The 21,230-nt window shown below is 44.3% G+C and overlaps 1 protein-coding gene across 2 annotated transcripts in view; it reads left to right on the plus strand.

Annotated features, from left to right (window-relative positions):
* The first annotated feature begins 4,976 nt into the window (after window positions 1-4,976).
* The window catches only part of TSNARE1 (t-SNARE domain containing 1), a 565,931-nt gene continuing 549,677 nt past the window's right edge, over window positions 4,977-21,230 (plus strand). The window contains exon 1 of one of the 2 annotated variants that reach the window (XM_067467251.1): window positions 4,977-5,065. The gene's annotated coding sequence lies outside the window, so the exon portion shown is untranslated. The remainder of the gene's footprint in view (window positions 5,066-21,230) is intronic. The other variant, XM_067467252.1, reaches the window with a different exon arrangement.

Raw genomic sequence — 21,230 nt, forward strand, 5'->3', positions numbered from 1 at the left:
AGGGAAGAAAACAGATATGGAAGGAAGGAGGAAAGGGTGGAAGGGAATGGAAGGAGGGAGAAAGAGGGAGCGGAGGGAGGAAAGAAAAGGAAAGAGAAAAGGGAAGGAAGGAAGGAAGGAAGGAAGGAGAAAGAGGGGAGAGGGAGGAAAAAGGAAGCAAGAACAAAAGGGTGGAAGGGAAGGGTGGAAGGGAAGGATGGAAGAAAGGAAAGAAGGGAAGGATGGAAGAAAGGAAGGAAGGTAAGGAATAAGGAAAGAGAGAAGGAAGGAGGGAGGGAGAAAGAGGGAGGGGACAGAGGGAGGGAAGAGAGGAAGTAAAGAAGGACAAAAGGGTGGAAGGGAAAAAGAAAGAGTGAGGAAAGGAGGAAGGAAAGAGAGAAGGAATGAAGGATAGGTTTGTGTGAGAGAGGAAGGCCTGAGAAAAGATCCCAAGGCATTGCACCCATACCTGGTCTGGATGCACCCTTGAAGACAGAGCAATGGATTCAAACTGCAGGAAAAAATATTCCACCTAAACATGAGGAAGAACTTATAGTGATGGTTAAAGCTCATTGACAGTGGAATAATCTGCTTTGGAGTCTAGTGGAGTCGCTTTCTCTGCGCGCTTTGAAACAGAGTCTAGAAGGCCATCTGTCAGGAGTGCTTGGATTGTGTCTTCCTGCATGGCAGAATGGGGTTCGACTAGACATCCCTTGGGATTCTCGGATTCTATTATTCTGTGATTGTATGATTTTTCAGATACTCAAATTCATTGTTTCATATTTTCCAATGTATCTATCTATTTTTTTTTTCCTCTCAGGGAAAGGGAGGGGAAATAAGGTAAAGTGAAGCAAGGCATACGGGGGAACCTGGCATTTTCTAAAATTGACACGATGTACGTGCCATTTTGAAGAAACACACCCACTAGAAATCGATGCGTAGTGTATTGTCAGTTTTCCTCGTGAAGGAGTGTGGATGAAATTAACCAAGCATCCCACCCACGCCTGAAATGTGTTGACATTTATAGTCTAAGGAGCAGGTTGTGAATATTAACTGAATTGGGGCAATATTCCCAACCGATCATTAATGTACTTGGAAATGTGCGCAGACCTTTCCTAAATATATGTTGCAACCTTCAGAAGATTGGCTTAACCAGGGCTCCTGTCTTTTAGTTAATTTCATTGTGGTTTGGTAAAGGAGAAGCCTGTCAATTGAACTTAGAAGCTGAATTATCCTCTGCTAATTGACAACAACGTATACAATTAGAAACCCTTCATGTCTCCCACTCCCATGTAACGCGCTTTGCAAATACATGCAAGCGGCAATTAAGCTTTGAGGAAGGAGCAAAGAATTCCACAGATATTTCTGTAAACTTGGTGATTATGTTTGATGTGACACTGAATGAAATGTTAATTGTCTGTGTAACTGGATTAGGACAGGCTTTGAAAATACTACCTGGATTGCAGCGTCTTGGGCAAAATGTTGTTACTGGCAGAAGAAAAAGAGGAGGAGGAAGGAGAAGGAAAAGTGATAAAGGGTAAGAAATAGATGGAGGAGGAGAAGGGGAGGGTGATGAAGATATAGAAAAATGAGGAAACAGAGGAGAAAGATGAGAAAAAAAAGAAGAACACTATGTAATAATTTTTTTTCTGTTCCTGGTTTGAAAGTGCTATCTATTGTAAACGTGTGCAGTACTTACTTTGAAAGTAGTTGTTATACTCCAGAAACTTTGTTTTGGTGGCTGCCACAAATTAGAATCATAGAATCAAAGAGTTGGAAGAGACCTCATGGGCCATCCTGTCCAACTCCATTCTGCCAAGAAGCAGGAATATTGCATTCAAATCACCCCCGACAGATGGCCATCCAGCTTCTGCTTAAAAGCTTCCAAAGAAGGAGCCTCCACCACACTCCGAGGCAGAGAGTTCCACTGCTGAACCACTCTCACAGTCAGGAAGTTCTTCCTCATGTTCAGATGAAATCTCCTCTCTTGTAGTTTGAAGCCATTGTTCCGCGTCCTAGTCTCCAAGGAAGCAGAAAACAAGCTTGCTCCCTCCTTCCTGTGACTTCCTCTCACATATTTATACATGGCTATTACGTCTCCTCTCAGCCTTCTCTTCTTCAGGCTAAACATGCCCAGCTCCTTAAGCCGCTCCTCATAGGGCTTGTTCTCCAGACCCTTGATCATTTTAGTCGCCCTCCAGCTTGTCAACATTCCAGCTTGTCAATATCTCTCTTGAATTGTGGTGCCCAGAACTGGACACAATATTCCAGGTGTGGTCTAACCAGAGCAGAATAGAGGGGTAGCATGACTTCCCTAGATCTAGACACTGTGCTCCTCTTGATGCAGGCCAAAATCTCATTGGCTTTTTTTGCCGCCACATCACATTGTTGGCTCATGTTTAACTTGTTGTCCAAGATCTTTTTCACACGTACTGCTCTGGAGCCAGGCATTGTCCCCCATTCTGTATCTTTGCATTTCGTTCTTCCTGCCAAAGTGGAGTATATTGCATTTGTCACCGTTGAACTTCATTTTGTTAGTTTTGGCCAATCATCTCTCTAATCTGTCAAGATCGTTTTGAATCCTGCTCATGTCCTCTGGAGTATTGGCTCTCCCTCCCAATTTGGTGTCGTCTGCAAACTTGATGATCCTGCCTTCTAACCCTTCATCTAAGTCATGAATAAAGATCCTGAGCAGGACCGGGCCCAGGACGGAACCCTGCTTGTGGCACTCCACTTGTCACTTCTTTCCAGGATGAAGAGGAAGCATTGGTGAGCACCCTCTGGGTTCGTCCATTTAACCAATTCCAGATCCACCTCACCGTAGTTTTGCCTAGACCACATTGGACTAGTTTCCTTGCCAGAAGGTCATGGGGGACCTTGTTGAAGGCCTCACTGAAATCCAGGTACGCTACATCCACGGCATTCCCTGCATCTATCCAGCTTGTAACTCTATCTTGTGTATGTCAGCCTGTTCAGCCTGTGATTGTGTCCGATGATCATGCTGGGAATGGGGATGATGCTCCTGATGGTGGGTCTGGGTCTGTTGGTGATGGGGATGACAGTCTACCTCAGTGTTTCTCAACCTGGGGGTCGGGATCCCGGGGGGGGGGGGGGGTCGTGAGGGGCTGTCAGAGGGGTCATTAAAGACCATCATAAAATGCAGTATTTTCTGTTAGTCATGGGGATTTTGTGTGGGAAGTTTGGCCCAATTCTCAGGTACATCGGCCCCAGACCATGCAAGGCCTTAAAGGTGAGTACCATCCCTTTGAAAGTGATCCGGTGCTCAATTGGTAACCAATGCAGCTGCAGGAAGATTGGGGTTATGTGGCATCTCATTGGAATTCCCGCAAGAAGCCGAGCAGCTGCATTTTGTACCAACTTGAGCTTCCGGATCACCGACAGAGGAAGGCCAATGTAGAGGGCATTACAGTAGTCCAGTCTTGAGATGACCGTGGCCTGGATCACCGTAGCTAGGTCGTCCCTGGACAGGGAGGGGGCCAGCCGTCTAGCCTGCCGCCGATGAAAAAAGGCGGTTCTGCTCAGTGTGGAAAACTGGGCCTCCATCGTCAGCAGAGGGTCCAAAAGGACTCCCAGACTCTTGACCAATGATGATGAGCGTAGTGCCTCACCATCCAGGGTAGGCAGCTGGATATCTCCACTGCCCGGTTGACCCAGCCATAGGATTTTGGTTTTTGCCGGATTCACCCTCAACCTGCTGGCACGCAGCCATCCAGTAATGGCCTCGAGGCACTGATGGAAATAATCGGGTACAGAGTCCAGTCTGCCCTCCATGTTCAGCACCAGCTGAGTGTCATCAGCGTACTGGTAACACTCCAGCCCAAAACCTCGAACCAGCTGAGCAAGTGGTTGGGTTAGTGTCTTGTGGCCAAATTTGGCGGCAATTCGTCCAGTGGTTTTTGAGTTATGCTAATCCCACAAATGATTACATTGGGTTGTTGTAGGTTTTTCCGGGCTATATGGCCATGTTCTAGAGGCATTTTCTCCTGACGTTTCGCCTGCATCTGTGGCAAGCATCCTCAGAGGTAGTGAGGTCTGTTGGAACTAGGAAAAAGGGTTTATATATCTGTGGAAAGACCAGGGTGGGACAAAGGACTCTTGTCTGCTGGAGCTAGGCGTGAATGTTTCAACTGACCACCTTGATTAGCATTTGATTGCCTGGCAGTGCCTGGAGCAATCTTTTGTTGAGAGGTGATTAGGTCTGAGGTCTGTTGGAACTAGGAAAAAGGGTTTATATATCTGTGGAGTGACCAGGGTGGGGCAAAGGACTCTTGTCTGCTGGAGCTAGGTGTGAATGTTTCAACTGACCACCTTGATTACCATTTGATTGCCCGGCAGTGCCTGGAGCAATCTTTTGTTGAGAGGTGATTAGGTCTGAGGTCTGTTGGAACTAGGAAAAAAGGGTTTATATATTTGTGGAATGACCAGGGTGGGACAAAGGACTCTTGTCTGCTGGAGCTAGGTGTGAATGTTTCAACTGACCACCTTGATTAGCATTTGATGGCCTGGCAGTGCCTGGGGCAATCTTTTGTTGAGAGGTGATTAGATGTGTTTGTATAAATGGAGAAAAATCTGCAATGTTACATTTCTATTTTTTTTTTTTGCACTTTCAATAAATAAATAAGATTTTTGTTAATTGGAATCAGGCAGAGAGCAACAACAAAAACCCTCTTTGATCTTGGCTTGAGATGCCTCCTTCCCAAAGCGAGGTCTCATGACCCACCATTGCCCAGTTTCCAGCTTGCCAAGTTTGTTTCCTCCCCTCTTAACATTTTTATGAATGGAAATGTCAATTTTGTAGCCCGAGAGAAAGTCCCAGGCCACTCCTTTTCATTCCCTCGCGTTGCATGCTGGTCTTGGTAGTCCTCCCAACCCCTTCTGCCCATAGTCATCAATGATGCTTTGAACTACAAACAGCGCGCATGCGCACCGAGGCGCGAAGGCGGGGCCGAGTTTGTATACATCAGTAGCAAAGATTTGCTCGGGCTCCCTGGGAGACGCATGCGCAGTGCGTCCTCCCAGGCTCCTGGTGTCAGCCGGCGGTGCTTTGCAGCTCCTTTACTCGCAGGTGAGGAGCTGCGCGCGCAGCAAGGCCTTGGGAGAAATGGGGGGCTTTGCATGAGTCACTCTCTCCCCCCATTTGCAAAGGAGCAAGGCAGGGAGGGGGCAGGCCTTGTGTTGCAAGGATGGGGTCAGCCTGGAAAGGCATCAAGTTGAGTTGTTTGTTGTGGGCAGAGGTTTGAGCATGTCTCTGGGCCTTAGTTATGGAAGTGGAGGAGCCTCAGCCTGGATGGTTTTGTGCTGCCAAACACCTGCTCTCAAACCATTATCTGGCTTGACATGTTGGAGAGATCTAGGACTTTTAGTAGACCACAAACCTGAACATGAGTTGACGGTCATAGAATCATAGAATCAAAGAGTTGGAAGAGACCTCATGAGCCATCCAGTCCAACCCCATTCTGCCAAGAAGCAGGAATATTGCATTCAAAGCACCCCTGACAGATGGCCATCCAGCCTCTGTTTAAAAGCTTCCAAAGAAGGAGCCTCCACCACACTCCGGGGCAGAGAGTTCCACTGCTGAACGGCTCTCACAGTCAGGAAGTTCTTCCTCATGTTCATATGGACTCTCCTTTGTTGTAGTTGCTGTTATTACTGGTCGAACGCTTGGTCCCATAGCCAGGTCTTAAGTTTCCTTCTGAAAGACAGGAGGGAGGTGGCCAATCTGATGTCCCTGGGGAGGGAGTTCCACAGACGGGGGGTCACTGCTGAGAAGGCCCTATCCGTTGTCCCCACTTATCACGTTTGCAATGTTGGTGGGATCGAGAGCAGGGCATCTCCTGAAGATCTTAAATTTCATGATGGTTCATAACAGGAGATACATTCAGACAGGTAGTTTGGGCCAGAACTGTTTGGGTCAGGTCACAAGCTGAACATGAGTCAAAGATGCACCACAATTGAAGGGAGATGTTGACAAGCTGGAATGTGTCCAGAGGATGACTAAAATGATCAAGGGTTTGGAGAATAAGCCCTATGAGGAGCGGTATAAAGAGCTGGGCATGTTTAGCTTGAAGAAGAGAAGGCTGAGAGGAGACATGATGATAGGCATGGATCAAGAAGTGAGGGGAAGTCATAGGGAGGAGGGAGCAGGCTTGTTTCCTGCTGCCCTGGAGATTAGAATGTAGAACAATGGCTTCAAACTACAGGAAAGGAGATTCCACCTGAACATGCAGAAGAACTTCCTAACTATGAGAGCTGTTCAGCAGTGGAACTCTCTACCCCAAAGTGTTGTGGAGGTGCCTTCTTTGGAGGCTTTTAAACAGAGGCTCGATGGTCATCTGTTGGGGGTGCTTTGAACGTGATTTTCCTGCTTCTTGGCAGAATGGAGTTGGATGGGATGGCCTACAAGGTCTCTTCCAACTCTAGGATTGTATGATCCTAGGTGTGATACAGAAGCGAAAAAGGCCTATGTGAGTCTAGGCTGTATTGTGAGGAGTCTAATGCAGGCAGGGGCAAACTTTAGCCCTCCAGGAATTTTGGAGTAATTCTATGATTCTGTGAAAATGAGGAAGAACTTCCTGACTGTGAGAGCCGTTCAGCAGTAGAACTCTCTGTCCCGGAGTACGGTGGAGGCTCCTTCTTTGGAAGCTTTTAAACAGAGGCTAGGTGGCCATCTGTCAGGGGTGATTTGAATGCAATACCCCTGCTTCTTGGCAGGGGGTTGGACTGGATGGCCCATGAGGTCTCTTCCAACTCTATGATTCTATGATTCTATGGACTTTAATTCCCACAATTCCTGCTTCTTGGCAGGAGGTTGGACTGGATGGCCCATGATGCCTCTTCCAACTCTAGTATTGTTTGATTCTATGACTTACCTATGAGAGTAATAATTGTGCTTTGGTGTTTCCCCCCACAGATTTCTTGCTATATTCATATGCAGAACACAAAGAAGGCATTTTATATATTGTGTGTAGATTGTGATGTTAATGCAGGCATGGGCAAACTTGGGCCCTCCAGGCGTTTCGGACTTCAACTCCCATAATTCCTAACAGTTGGCTCTTAGGAATTATGAGAAAGTCCAAAACATCATAGGGCTCAATTTTTCCCGTGCCTGCTATAAAATAACAGAGGCATGCTTTGCCCCTAATCTTGGTGTAAACAGCATTAATGCTGCTGTAAACACCATTAAGCCAATGGTTGTGCTTTTTATGACACTGCACAAGTACAGAGAAGCCCTGCAAACAGTTCTGTATAGCATCTTTCAACTTTTGCACCTCAAAGCAATATGGCAATTTAGTTCTCCCAGATTAGTGTAATCATAGAATAATAAGAGTTGGAAGAGACTGCATGGGCCATCTAGTCCAATCCTTTGCCAAGCACGTAAAGCACAATCCAAGTAGCCCTGACATATGGCCATCTTGCCTCTGTTTAATGGCCAGATGAAAACTGAGACACATCAGAAAGTGACTAATGGGGAGGAACAGATAGGTTAGGAGAGGCTGAAGCAGTTTGCTTTTGGAGATTTTTGTGTGTGTGTCAGGGATGACTTGAGAAACTGCAAGTTACATCTGGTGTGAGAGAATTGGCTGTCTGCAATGACGTTGCCCAGGGGAGGCCCGGATGTTTTGATGTCTCACCATCCTTGTGGGAGGCTTCTCTCATGTACCTGCATGGGGAGCTGGAACTGACAGACAGAGCTCATCCTCACTCTGACCTGTTGGTCTTCAGTCCTGCTGACACAAGGGTTTAACCCATTATGCCACTGGGAGCTCCTTTTTGGAGAAATATATGGTACTAAGGCAGAAAAATAAATAAAAGGCGCAGATATTAAATGGGTGTAACTTGAAAATAGTCCATGGGAAAGGGATCTAGGAGTCTTAGTAGACCATAAGCTGAACATCAGCCAACATTGTGATGTGGCACCTAAAAAGCTCAATGGAATCCTAGGCTGCATCAATAGGAGTAATTTGCAGGACCCCTCCTGAAGTGTAAGTTACTGGCAATAACACTTCTCAGTCCTCTAATATGAATCTATAGTCAACGCCTGCCACATTGACCATAGAATTGTGCTGAAGGATCTAAATATTTCTAGAGAAGTATAATGTTTGAAAACATACAAATGTGTGTAGATCAATGGATACCGCTTCTGCGGGAGGGTAATGGCACTCCATGTAGTCATGCCGGCCACACGATTAGGACAGTGATGGGCAATCTTTTGAGCTTGGTGTGTCAAAATTTGCCAAAAAACTGAGCATAACTCAGGTGTTGTGTTGTTTTTGTTGTTCATTCATTCAGTCGTTTCCATTTCCATTTTATTCATTTACAGTATTTATATACCGCCTTTCTCACCCTTGAGGGGGGGACGGGACTCAAAGCAGTATATAAATACTCAAAGAATTAGATGCTTTGTGCCGGAGTTCTGTTGTTTTGGTCTACAGACTTCCAGCACAGAGTGTCTACACTACACTGCAGCAAATGTTTCATCCTTGGCTACTGTACCTGGCCGTGCAGGAGCCAAGGATGAAACGTCCTTCTTGGTATGCGGCCCCATACGTCTCTCTATGCGACCACACGTAGTCTAAGCGACCACACATAGCCACATGTCATAGGTTTGCCATCACGGACCTAGGAGATTTCTATGGACAACACCAGCTCATCAGCTAAGAATGGAGAAATGGAGATGAGCACTACCCCACAGAGTCGGACATGGCTAGACTTAATTTCAAGGGGAGACCTTTAACTTTACTATAATGTCTAGGAATCTCTAAGTCTTCCAGTGGAAGTTGACCATAGAGCCACACCGGAGAACCTAGCGATTCATAGATAAAAACATTGTAATCAACTCTGCAGAAGCCATACCCACAAATATGGAGGGCTGACAGTACATCCAACCTTGGCTTTTGCCCGTTAATGTTAAATGTTAGAAGGATAATGTATTGATTTTTGAGATGGTGTTTTGCTCATCACAAAATGACCACTAAATGCCATCATCCCCAGCCTTCGTATCAGAGGATGGTCTTTCTGTGTCTTTTATATTAAGCCAAAACCACCACTGTATTGTTTTCCAGACATTCCCTCCCTTGTGCTCATGAAATGGACTCAATGGTCTTCTGATGGACCCTCTAAATTCTGTGGTGTTATTTATTTGGTCATTATGCTTTTTGATATTCTTGCGTTTCCACAAGACATGTACAGACAAGAAAGGCTTTTTGTTGTCATAAATCAGAGATTCTCAGACTCTGTTGAAATGTGTCACCTGTGGTTTCCGGTTTTGCCACAGCAGGCCGCAAGACTTGATGCTTTCTTGCCAGAGCAGAAGTGACTCTGTCCTGCTAGTGATTCTGCTGGTTGGTTTTATTATTGATGATTTGAACTGGTGGATCATTTGGAGGATTGGATGTGTTATGTGGAGGCTTTATTTTTTGATGGCATTATATTAGACAGTGACTTATAAGAGATCCCGAAGGAAATGACACTTGGTTTTGGACCAAGAAAACTCAATATCATGCTCTCCATGTCAAAGAAACATAAAATCTTAAATTTGGAAGAGACTACAGTATTCGGTCATCTAGTTTAGCCTGCTGCCCATGCAGGCATGCACAACTGAAGCACCTCGGGAAAATGCTTAAATCCAAAATACTCCAAAACCATTCACATAAGTGACTGAGACAATGACACTTTTTGATAGTTCCATGTACACAACTTTGTTTCATGCACAAACGTATTAAAGGTATTGTGTATAAAACACTAAATGAATGTCTTGTTTGGGCTTGGGCCCCATCTCCGCGATATCACGAGATGGCATGACTCATTAGGAAAGACCATAATGCTTGACAGAGTGGAAGCTAGTAAGAAAATAAGAAGGTTGTGTTAATGGTGGATAGAGTTAGGCAGAACTATGGCACTAATAATAATAATAATAATAATAATAATAATAATAATAATAGTAATTTGAAACACAACAAGATGAGTCCACAGCAGACACTCTGCTGTTGTATTGGATCACACGTTGGACACTTCCCAAGTGTCTAGGACTGTGTGATGTATCAGCAAATAATGCCTGCAGATCCCAGTAAGGTGTCCTTTTGCAGCTGGCAGATGATAATCTTGTCAGCGCCGATTGTGTTTAAGTGCAGGCCAAGGTTTTTTAGGAGGAGCTTGAAAACGTGGTTGTTCCAGTGTGCCTTCCCAGAATAAGGAAAGTCCTAGCATTATGTCCCAATGCACTTTATGAGAGATCCAGGATATCTGCATGCCCATCCCCCTCCAAACACCCCACCTTGTCATGCCCAGCACTTTTTTTTATTTTAATTATTATACAGGGTTGGCCCTGCCATTGATTTTAACTGCATCGTTGTGTGTTGTTAATGCTATTGCTTTGTTTTTTAAGTTATTTTGCTGTTTGTTGTTGTTGTTGTCTTTACTGTTTTATTTGGGCTTGGCCTTTTATAAGCCGCACCGAGTCCTTTGGGAGATGGTAGCGGGGTACAAATAAAGGATTATTATTATTATTATTATTATTATTATTGTTATTATTGTTATTATGGTCTTTAGGCACTGCATCCAGTGTGCCAATCACAGTGCCTAAAGACCTTGACCTGCACTTATTATTATTATTATTATTATTATTATTATTATTATTATTAAAAACACTAGCCACCCTGCCATGCGTTGCTTTGGCCCAGTCTGTGTATATGTGCTTTGTGTGTGTATATATTTGTGTATATATGTGTGTTTGCGTATTTATACCTTGGAGTTGTCTATGGACAATGCCGTCCCTTCGGCTTAGAAATGGAGATGAGCACCAACTCCCAGAGTTGGACACGACTGGACTTAATGTCAGAGGAAAAACTTTATATTTACTTATATATATATATATGGTTTTGCGCATGCGTTGTAATGTTTTGTTTTTTGGCTTTTTAAGTCTCTTCCACTGTGTTTTTCAGTGTTTTATGAGTGATGGTCACTCGTTGGCCTAATACGTGTATTGTGTCCAAATTTGGTGTCAATTCGTCCAGTAGTTTTTGAGTTCTGTTAATCCCACAAACGAACATTTCATTTTTATTTATATAGATTTATACCCCATCCTTCACTACCTCCGGGGAGGGACTCCGAACGGCTTCCAAACAGGAAACAATTCAATGCCAAACATAATATGAAACACATAATATTTTTTACCCTTTCAAAACCCACATTTTTGTTGCTGCTGCATAAAATGGCTATTTACCAGCCCTGAAAACAGTGCTATTGCAGTGTATCTAGATGTATATATATAGAGAGAGCTGGGCATTTCTCAAAGTGTCCAGTAAATATCCATGTTGAGAGCAGGCTACAGTTGCTCAAAGATGTATTTTGGACAATAAAGAGGAGATGCGTTGTCGTTCCACCTGATTGAACTTTACAATACAGTATTCTTATTCCAGATTTGCTAACAGAGATAATATGTATATCCTAGGGCTGGGCAACCACGGAAAAAATTGTTTCTAAACTCTATTTGTTTTTAGGGGGTTTTTGCGTTTCGTTTTTTAAAAGAATTCCGAAATTTTTCTTTAAAAAAGTTCGAAATATACGAAATTTCGTAAATTACGAAACAATTACGAAACGATTACGAATCGATTCATTAATGGCGGGCGCGATTGCGCAATACGCTAAAAAACCCTCCAAATCGGACGGGGGGAACTTCTAAACCTTCCCTCTCCCTCTGTTGTTGACTGTTGGTGTGATAATTTATTTTTTTATCACTGATAAAACAAAGAACAACTATAAAACTTGCACCAGACATACGGAAGTAATAACGAAACAATTTCGAAACGATTTCGAAATGATCTCGAAACGATTTCGAACCAATTACGAAACAATTACGAAATAAATTGAAAAATTCGTTTCGATTTTTAGTTGCTCCTGCATGGCTCAATATCGGATCGTAAGCTAATTTAAATACGAATCAATAACGAATTACGAAATTAACGAACGAAACCTCCCAGCCCTAGTATACCCCATACATATTCTCCTTGGCAATTGTAGCTGGTTTTGAGCTTTCCAATTGTATCTGGGACAAGAGGGCCATCTCAATTTGCATGTAATGTTAGCACTCCGTATTCATGGATCCAATCGTTAATACAGGAGCAGCGGTGGCACAATGAATTAAAGTCTTTTGCTGGCTGAGCTGCTGACCTGAAGACCTGAAGGTCAGTGGTTCGAATCTGTGAGATGGGGTGAGCTCCCATTTGTCAGCCCCAGCTTCCCATGCGGCAACATGAGAAAAGCCTCCCACATGATAGTAACACATCTGGGCATCTCCTGGGCAACGGTCCTTACAGAGGCCAATTTTTTCACACCAGAAGTGGCTCAAGTCTAGTCTGACATGATAAAAATATCATTAATACATTGAAAATATTCCTGAACATAAATTCCAAACTTTTTATAGAAGAGACACGATTTTACTGTGCCATTATACTACAATGGGACTTTAACACCTGTGGATTTCAGTATCCTTAGAGGGTCCTGGAATCAAACTTCAGAGGATACCCATCCTCTATTCACCCTGGCATACCTTGAGATTTGAAACACCGGTAACTGATCTGGGATTAATCCAATGACTGCTTTTTCGTGTGGCTCCCTCTAATAATGTCTTCAGCAATTTGCTTCTGCTTTATGTCTCCGAGTAGAGCACTCTATTTTGGATAGTTTGTGTAAAAGGATGAAGGTGAGCTGTGTTTTAATTCCTTTTGCGATCAATTCTTATTGTTTAAGCATTGACCGGCATTGTGAGCTGGGAGAATATTATCTGGTTGTTTGGAACCAAGTTTCAGCTAAGGACCCATGGAAGAATAACACTGGGGATGTTTTACAAGGCCTAATGAAGCTTTTATGATTCTAAACAAAATGGAGCAAAATCAAAACACTGCAGGAACATTCTTCAAACCTTTAGGGAAGTTTGGTTTTAGGCCCTTTAAAATGCAGAGATGAGAACCATTGTTTTGAGGGCTGGATGGGAAGACTTGCACGGGGAGATACAGTTTTTTTAGCCAGTCTGAACCTATGCAGACCAGCATTTTGAATTCGTCCCTGCAATGAACATGTAGCCAGTGAGGTTGTGTCAGCACAGGAGATATATGCTCCATATAACCAGCTCCAATCTGCCTCAATCTGCCCAAATACCCTAAAGGCACCAGATCCTGTCTGATCTTGGCGACTGAGCAGGTTTGACTCTGGTTAGTACTTGGAGACCACCAATGACGACCAAGTGCTGTAGGCTGTATTTTACAGGAAGGAACTGGCAAAACCAGTCTTCTTTGTTTAAGAAAACTGTACAAAGTTCATAAGGTTGCCATAACTCACCGAGTGACCTGAAGGCACACACAAGCTCAGGATTGGCCCCACTTAGTTTGTCCAGTCTCAGTTTGAATTCTAAACACCTTTGCAAATATCTTCGCAGAAACATACGAGAAGCTCGGCTTCTCATTGAACATTGAGAAAATCAAAGTGCTCTTCCAGTAGTCACCAGCCAATCCCTCTGCAATGCAAGAAACACAGCTTAATGCACAGCTGGCTGAGTGTCAGCTGCATTAAGATCACTCTGACCAAAAGGTCATGAGTTCGAAGCCAGCCCGGTTTGGAGTGGGCTTCCAACCAATTGTGTCGCCTGTTGTTGACCTTTGCAACCCGAAAGACAGTTGCATCTGTCAAGTAGAAAAAAATAGGTACCACCTTGTGTGGGGAGGCTAAATTAACTGATTTATGAGGCTATAAAAAAGACTCCAGCAAAGCACTCCAGCAAAAGCATGCAGGGAATGCGGAAATACTTCATCAGTGTCGCAGATAGACGATGAAAGCGACAGCTCCCCTGGCGGCCAGAAAAAGTTAAATAGCCTCTGTGTATGTGTGTATACTTTGTATGTCAAATTGGCATTGAATGTTTGCCATATATGTGTACACTGTAATCCGCCCTGAGTCCCCTGCGGGGTGAGAAGGGCGGAATATAAATAAAGTAAATAAATAAATAAATAAATAAATAAACATTAGAAAATGTTGGTAATTTCCGCTACCTTGGCAGCCACCTGTCCACAAAAGTCAACATTGACACTGAAATACAACACCGTCTGAGCTCTGCGAGTGCAGCATTTTTCCGAATGGAGCAGAGAGTTTTTGAGGATTGGGACATCCTTAGAGATACCAAGGTGCTTGTTTATAAACCCATTGTTCTCCAAATCCTGCTATACACCTGCGAAACGTGGACTGTCTACAGATGTCACACTCAACTCCTGGAAAAATTCCATCAGTGTAGGATGATGATTTTTGGAAGATCTTGATATGGCAAGTTGAAAGTGATACTTCTGCTATTTTACTTTTACTTTGTAGTAGAAATGTATGTAAATGTGGGGGTTTCCATAAACCTTTAGAAGTAGTTCTATTGCATTAATTAAAAACAATGAAAAATAGTTACACACCACCCAAGAATGCATATACAGGTTTCATGGCACTCACGAACTCAGTGTATCCAATGTGCATCCGCTGACAAAACCCAACCACATTCACAAGAGAACTTATCCAGCTGTATTATATTGCCAGGATGATAGCCTTAGGCTGGATTTTTAGGGATCTATCCAAAGTGCTGGACCTCTTTTGGTGATATGATTCATTCCCTTGCATAGTGCCTTTAAAGTCTAGACTAAGAAAACACTCTCTGAGAGTGTTTGAGGACCGGGATATCCTTATGGAGACCAAGATGCTTGTTTATAAAGCTATTGTCCTCCCAGCACTGCTATATGCCTGTGAAACATGGACTGTCTACAGACGTCACACTCAACACTTGGAACGATTCCATCAGCGTTGCCTCTGAAAATTTTGCAAATCTCTTGGGATGACAAGCGGACAAATGTCAGTGTGCTGGAAGAAGCAAAGACCACCTGCAATGCTTCTATGCCATCAACTCTGCCAGACTGGCCACATTGTCCAAAATGCCTGATCACCATCTCCCAAAGCAGTTACTATACTCCCAACTCAAAAACGGAAAAAATAATGTTGGTGGTCAGGAAAAGTGAAAGATGGCCTTAAAGCTAACCTTAAAAACTGTGGCATAGGCTCAGAGAACTGGGAAGCCCTGCCCCTTGAGTCCTCTAACTGGAGGTCAGTTGTGACCAGCAGTGCTGCAGATAAATCAAGGGCAAAAGGGAGAAATGTGCCAAGAGGAAAGTGCATCAAGCCAACCCTGACCGGGACCACCTTCTGTCTGGAATCTGAAGTCCTTACTGCGGGAGAGCATGCGGATCAAAAATAGGGCCCCACAGCCACCTACATATCCACCACCAAGACACAAGATCTTGGAGTCCTTGTGGACAACAAGTTAAACATGAGCCAACAATGTGATGTGGCGGCAAAAAAGCCAATGGGATTTTGGCCTGCATCAATAGGAGCCTAGTGTCTAGATCTAGGGAAGTCATGCTCCCCATGCTCTATTCTGCCTTGGTTAGACCACTTTACCTGGAATATTGTGTCAAATTCTGGGCACCACAATTCAAGAGAGATATTGACAAGCTGGAATGTGTCCAGAGGAGGGCGACTAAAATGATCAAGGGTCTGGAGAACAAGCCCTATGAGGAGCGGCTTAAGGAGCTGGGCATGTTTAGCCCGAAGAAGAGAAGGCTGAGAGGAGATATGATGGCCATGTATAAATATGTGAGAGGAAGCCACAGGGAGGAGGAGGGAGCAAGCTTGTTTTCTGCTTCCCTGGAGACTAGGATGCGAAACAATGGCTTCAAACGACAAGAAAGGAGATTCCATCTGAACATGAGGAAGAACTTCCTGACTGTGCGAGCCGTTCAGCAGTGGAACTCTCTGCCCCGGAGTGTGGTGGAGGCTCCTTCTTTGGAAGCTTTTAAACAGAGGCTGGATGGCCATCTGTCAGGGGTGATTTGAATGCAATATTCCTGCTTCTTGGCAGAATGGGGTTGGACTGGATGGCCCACGAGGTCTCTTCCAACTCTTTGATTCTATGATTCTCTGACTACACTTGGAGGGCCGTCTTCCTCAAGCTACATTGAGTTCATTTAAAAGAATGTCTAGTAATTCCATTGTGTCGTTATTTTTCTGGAGTCTTGTCTCTCTATCTGTCCGCTTAGGCTTGTGCCAGACCTTGGACAGAGAGATTTAGGCTTTTTCTTTTAAATCTTTAGAAGCAAGGTGAACCCAGATGTAAGTGTGCTGTGGGCTCTTTTGTCACAAACCTTGTCCTATTTCTCAGAAGCATTTTCTTTAATTAACTTGACATTTCTCCAAACTGTGGGTGACGGACAGGTTCAGCACACAGCTTCAGAATTCCTGAGCCTTTTTCCCTTGGGCTGAGGCTGCGTTTGGTATGTCAGGGCTGATAGTTCAAGCCGTTTTCGGTTTAACGGTGGTGACTCAGCCACAGCCTACATCTCTGACCTTCTCTCTTATTGCTTCTCCTGTCTGTTTGCCAGCAACTCCTTCCCCGGTGTTCCCTTCCTTCTTTTCTCCCACTCTCAGCTCCTCGGCTCTCTCCCCCACACTATGTTTCCCCAATTCCTTGTAAAACGTGCAAGAATTACCTTGAAAATCCCCGTTATGCAAGACAAACCTTCCTCCAACTCTACTTCTTCCATCCTCACTCGATGTTTCCTTTGGACTTTGTCTGTGCAGAGGTTTGGTGGAATAAGATAATGCCATTTCTTTCGGAATCAAATTTGAGAGATTTCTAGGACTGGTAATACAACACCGGGATTGTGGCGCAGCTGGCTGAGTGTCAGCTGCATTAAGATCACTCTGACCAAAAGGTCATGAGTTCGAAGTCATCCCAAGTTGGAGTGGGTTTCCAACCAATTGTGTGTAGCCTGTTGTCAACCTTTGCAACCCGAAAGACAGTTGCATCTGTCAAGTAGGAAAATAAGGTACCACCTTAAAGTGTGGGGAGGCTAAATTAACTGATTTATGAGGCCATAAAGAAGACTTCAGCAAAGCATTCCAACGGGGAAGCATGCTGGGAATGCGGAAGTGCTTCATCAGTGTCGCAGATGGACGATGAAAGCGTCATAGATGCTTGCCATAGATGCAGGCGAAACGTCAGGAGAAATGCCTCTAGAACATGGCCCTATAGCCCAAAAACCCCCACAAGAACCTGATGAAAGCGCAGCTCCCCGGTGGCCAGAAAAAGTTAAAAATAGCCTCTGTCTATGTCTGTATATGTTTGTATGTCAAAAATTTGCCATATATGTGTACACTGTAATCCGTCCTGAGTCCCCTGTGGGGTGAGAAGGGCGGAATATAAAAGCTGTAAATAAATACATAAATAAATAAATAGATTATGCTTGCGCAATCTGGATAAAACTGGACCCATTTTGTGTAGCGGCTTTTGGTGGGGGTCCTGATCTAGTTTTGGGAGCCTCCCGAAATCGAGAGGGCAGATATCTGTTTTCTATTGGCCCATTATGATGGGGGAAATCCCAGGCTCCCCTTCCCATCTTTTTATGTATCTAAGCTGTTTTACTCTAGAGGAGAGGCACTCCGCTGCAGACAGGTGCTCAGTAGCAGCCAATAGTGAAAGGACCAAGGCAGAGATATCTCCAGCCCATCCCTTGTTTGGGTATCAGCCAGCACGTCAACGACTTAAATCTAGAAATAGTTTTCTAAGATCTACAGAGACACTCGCTGGAACACCTCAGCAAGCAAGAGTCCAAAAGTGGCAGACTCAAACCCAGAACCTCAACCAATGGCTGATACCAAATGAGAGACTCCCCCCTGGGCACACAGAAAACTGGGCAACTTGGAAGGCACTGAACAGACTGCGCTCTGGCACCACAAGATGCAGAGCCAACCTTCAGAAATGGGGCTACAAAGTGGAATCCTTGACATGCAAATGTGGAGAGGAGCAAACCACTGACCACCTGCTGCAATGCAACCTGAGCCCTGCTACATGCACAATGGAGGACCTTCTTGCAGCAACACCAGAAGCACTCCAAGTGGCCAGATACTGGTCAAAGGACATTTAACCAACTACCAAACTCACAAATTTTGTATTTTGTCTGTTTGTTTGCTTTGTTCTGTTAGAAATGTAATATAATGGACTGGTTGCCCTGACACGACAAATAAATAGGTGCTCAGTGTAAGGAGGCTTCTTACCTGTTCTTACTCTAGTGGAGGTGCTCAGCTGCGTGCAGGCTCACACACTTTCTGGACCTGCACCCCACATGCACTTTCCAAGGCAAGGAGGCAAGTTTACTCCAGAGGAGGTGCTTGGCTTCAGGCAGGTGTGCACACTTTCTGGGCCAGCATGCCACAAATACACTCCAAAGCAAGAAGGCTGCACACGAAAAGCAGACGAGGAGCCAGGATTGACTCCTGCTTGCTTTTGCGTTGTGCTGATCTTTGTACTGGGAAGAGGGCTTCCCGTTACGTGTTCCTGAAGGTAATGACAGTAACAAAATAACTGATGTAATGAAGGAAAACAGATCCACACACAACTCTACCCTTGATTATTTTGCTATCTCTTATCTTCCTAGATTCAGTGGGGATGTTGTTAGGAGTGATATATATTAATTATCTTTTTGATTATGGAAAAAGTCTATAGAATCGCAGAAGAAGGCACAAATCAACAACAGCAGCAACAAAAACAAAGGGAGTCCAAGATCCCTTTAATTTACTCAATTCTCTCCCTCTCTTGGTTGTGCAAACCAGTGAGGTCTTGTTCACACTGCACAGTTATAAGACTTTGATATAGCATCAGATCTCATGGCTCCGCTGTTGTTTTTGTGGTACTTTTTTGGATGGCGACCTCTAGGTAAAGATAAAGGTAGTCCCCTGAGATTGAGTCCAGTCATGTCTGACTCTGGGGTGTGATGCTCATCTCCATTTCTAAGCCGAAGAGCCAGCGTTGTCCGTAGACACCTCCAAGGTCATGTGGCCAGCATGACTGCATGGAGCGCTGTTACCTTCCCGTCGGAGCAGTACCTATTGATCTACTCACATTTGCATGTTTTCGAACTGCTAGGTTGGCAGAAGCTAGGGCTGACAGCGAAGCTCACGCCGCTCCCCGGAATCGAACCTGCGACCTTTAGATCAACAAGCTCAGCAGCTCAGTGCTTTAACCCACTGCGCCACCGGGGGCTCCTCTAGTACTGGCCAAACTACCAATTCCAGGAGTTAATGGATGCAGTATGACATTTAAAATGAGACCCAAGTGTTATAAGTGCTCGTGGTTTTGACGTGGGGACTAGAGAGTCATGTTACATTCATTCCTCTTCCTCTATTCCAAACGAATCAGCAGTAAAAGAGGGCCAGGACTGCATGGATTTCAGAGATGTATATGGCATGTTCAAAGAGAAATAACCTTTTATTGCATCTCTTTAAGTGCTTTGGTTAAACTAGTAAAATGGCAATGGGTGAAACATGACCTTTCTATCTAAATTGACTCTCAATCCCACCTTAAGCAAACACCTCAAGCAGGATACAGGTCTCTAACTTGAACATCCTTGCTTCCTCTTCATCCTGGAAAGAAGTGACAAGTGGAGTGCTGCAGGGTTCCGTCCTGGGCCCGGTCCTGTTCAACATCTTTATTAACGACTTAGATGAAGGGCTAGAAGGCAGGATCATCAAGTTTGCAGACAACACCAAATTGGGAGGGATAGCCAATACTCCAGAGGACAGGAGCAGGATTCAAAACGATCTTGACAGATTAGAGAAATGGGCCAAAACTAACAAAATGAAGTTCAACAGTGACAAATGCAAGATACTCCACTTTGGCAGGAAAAACGAAATGCAAAGATACAAAATGGGGGATGCCTCGCTCGAGAGCAGTATGTGTGAAAAAGATCTTGAAGTCCTCGTGGACAACAAGTTAAACATGAGCCAACAATGTGATGTGGTGGCAAAAAAGCCAATGGGATTTTGGCCTGCATCAATAGGAGCATAGTGTCTAGATCTAAGGAAGTAATGCTACCCCTCTATTCTGCTCTGGTTAGACCACACCTGGAATATTGTGTCCAATTCTGGGCACCACAATTGAAGAGAGATATTAACAAGCTGGAATATGTTCAGAGGAGGGCGACTAAAATGATCAAGTGTCTGGAGAACAAGCCTTATGAGGAGTGGCTTAGGGAACTGGGCATGTTTAGCTTGAAGAAGGGAAGGCTGAGAGGAGATATGATAGCCATGTATAAATATGTGAGAGGAAGCCACAGGGAGGAGGGAGCAAGCTTGTTTTCTGCTTCCTTGGAGACTAGGACGCAATGGAACAATGGCTTCAAACTACAAGAAAGGAGATTCCATCTGAACACGAGGAAGAACTTCCCGACTGTGAGAGCTGTTCAGCAGTGGAACTCTCTGCCCTGGAGTGTAGTGGAGGCTCCTTCTTTGGAAGCTTTTAAACACAGGCTGGATGGCCATCTGTCAGGGGTGATTTGAATGCAATATTCCTGCTTCTTGGCAGAATAGGGTTGGACTGGATGGCCCATGAGGTCTCTTCCAACTCTTTGATTCTATGATTCTATGATTTTTAACACTTTTTGTCTAATGAAGCTCATCTTTGTGGGTTTCAAAAGCTGATGCTATATTTCTTGTGTCTTTTGGTTGGTCAAAATCAAAGGACAGGTGGAGTATCCTTCACCAGAAATGCTTGGGACCAGAAGTGTGTTGGATTTCAGATTTTTTTTCCAGGATTTTGGAATAGCTGTACAGGTTGAGCATCAATTTTCTAGAATTCCTAAATACCTTCTAACTGAAAACTGTGCTCATGGGTGGTTAAGATAGCGGCATTCCAAATTATAAATACAGAAAATTCCAAAATCCATAGCACTTCTGGTTCCAAGCATTTTGGATACAGGAAACTGATTTGCATGTAGACAATATTTTAAATCTTTTTGTACATGAAACCAAGCTTGTCTGTACTGAAGTCCCAAAAAGCAAAGATATTGCTGTCTCCTCCTACCATGTGGACTATTTTGGATTTTGGAATTTCAGATAAGGGATGTGCAACCTGTATCAATACAGTATGTACTTTTCCTTCTGTTTCATTTACAACACACGATACCACTGTATTTATGTCGTCGTCCCCCGCCCCGAAGGATGAAAACTTTGGCACTTGAGAGATGGCTAATCTGACTTTTCATAAACTTAAGGCAGGCATTGACAAATTTCGGTCTTCCAGGTGTTTTGGACTTCCATAATTCCTAACAGCTGGTCCAAAACACCTGGAGGGCCAAAGGTTGTCCATGCTTGGCCTA

This window comes from Anolis sagrei, chromosome 4 (assembly GCF_037176765.1).
Source record: "Anolis sagrei isolate rAnoSag1 chromosome 4, rAnoSag1.mat, whole genome shotgun sequence".
Taxonomy (NCBI): Eukaryota; Metazoa; Chordata; class Lepidosauria; order Squamata; family Dactyloidae; genus Anolis; species Anolis sagrei.